The sequence below is a fragment of the Aristolochia californica genome, unplaced genomic scaffold (genome assembly GCF_029961685.1).
Source record: "Aristolochia californica isolate CCGP_79_NKW_82.1479 unplaced genomic scaffold, dmAriCali1.0.hap1 SCAF_8, whole genome shotgun sequence".
NCBI lineage: Eukaryota > Viridiplantae > Streptophyta > Magnoliopsida > Piperales > Aristolochiaceae > Aristolochia > Aristolochia californica.
The window spans coordinates 38859879-38862017 of NW_027182279.1; positions in this window are offsets into that span (position 1 = coordinate 38859879).

Genomic DNA, 2139 nt, shown 5'->3' on the forward strand with positions numbered 1-2139 from the left:
CATTGTTATAAATGATGTTTCAAAAACCTCCTTCATCTGCCTTCTCGGAAGAACCACTTTCATAAAAAGTAAACTTGAAAGAACCAAAGGGAACAAGATTCCAATGTAAGCCTTAAACATGAATTTCTAGTAACAACATGAAATTCATTATAAATTAAACGGAAGATAAATCGTACCTCCTTCCATACGCTTCAAATTCCTTCTCTCTGTTTTCTGTTCGTGTTCGGTGCTTCCGATCTCTGAGCACTCACGGCGATGGCTCAACTGAAGGAGTTTGAGTGACGAGACAGGGGACCGAAAAACACATCTTAACCGAAGCCAACCTCCCATCAAGGTTATTCATGGTTTCGTATTACCGAGGGAGTTGCAACTGCTGGAAGTTGCAACTGCCAGAAGTTTGAGACCACGTTAATGAGAAAACCGTTTCTCATAAAAATGGTTTACATCCAAGACTCCATTTGCACCATCCAGGAAAGAAAGCGAAAACTGAAGCTCAAGGATGCACAGCATAGGTGAACTAGGTGAATCGTCTATCTCGCCAGGATGATCTGCTTCTATAACAAAACTATATTGACCCAAAAAACTTCAATTACATTACAAAACGAAATGCGCACGGGCAACAAGATATTGCAAAGAGTCTAAAACTACAATAACTTTCTAAGCTACAGACAAGTACAGAACCAGTATAAAAAGATGAAGACGTGTCTGCTTTCAGTCCTCTTCATCGTCGTCTGCAATTGCATCCTGGTACTGCTGGTACTCAGAGACCAGAATATCCATGTTGCTCTCTGCTTCAGTAAACTCCATTTCATTCATTCCCTCGCCTGTGTACCAGTGCAGGAAAGCCTTTCTCCAGTGAACTGCTCGCTGACCCTCCTTGATGGAAGTCGAGTTCCCAATGAAAGTTGATGCCATTTTCAGTCCGGTAGGAGGGATGTCACACACAGTGGACTTCACGTTGTTGGGAATCCACTCCACAAAGTAAGAGGAATTTATAATCTGGACAGTGATCATCTGGTCATCCAACTCCTTCGTGCTCATCTTGCCCCTGAACTTGGCAGATGCAGTGAGGTACTACCTAGTTCATGAGGTCGATTAACTAGGTTTTGATCTGATTTCTGGTTATTAGTATGTACGACCTAATTCATGGGTTTGAACCGGTTTCTGGGTTTTATAACATTATTTCAAAGGAACTTAAAATGAGAGAGAGAGAGAATAAAATTATAAAAGATTGAACAATAATACAATTCTAATCACACAAAAATGGCTCAAACTTATAACACCAAAAAAAATGAAAATGGGTTCATAAAGATTGGTACATAAAGACAAGCAAAGAAAGATAAACAATTCCAATCAAGCGAAAATGACTAAAATAAGGCTATTGATTGAATATCCTCATCGAATTTAACATCGATGACCAGTAATTGATTGAGTAAATCATGGAAGGAATTTATATGGCTAGAGACTGTATCACCTTCTGCCATTTTTAAATCAAAGATTGAGTAACAAGATGCACCTTATTTGTGGAAGAGGGGTTTGCATACATCGACTCTAGTAGATCAAAACACTCCTTCGTAGCCTTTGCTTTCGTGATATTTGAAGCGACTGATGAGGAGATAGAAAGCCAAACTGCCCCTAATGTCTTCCGATCCAAAAGCTTTGAGTTTGCATTTGACATCTCCTTTGGTTGACTAATGGGTAAATTACTCAAGTGCTTAAACAAGAAATAAATTACTCCACATGCTGGTCCATGCCATCTAGATTAAATCTCATATATTCATTAATTAAAAAATCTCAAAATCAAATCAAATCACGAAAAATCTTGCTCAAAATCAGAATATTTTCAAAGAAGGAAACTTCTCTTCTTGATCATATGCGCCACTTCTATTAAGGATCGCAATCTTTGACTTTCCATTTTTTCTTAGTTATTTTAGGTAGGAAATCCTATAATATAATTCAACATAAAAAGGCTTAAACGTTGCTGAATCCAACAACTTCTTTCCAAACAAAAATCCTTCTCTGCATCAATCAATAAGTCGTCAATGGAGAAAAAATCAAGAAATCAGCCATGAACACCAGTCCTCTAGAGATTCCAATAAATTCCACCATGGTATTGAACATAATAACCCAGGGTTACTG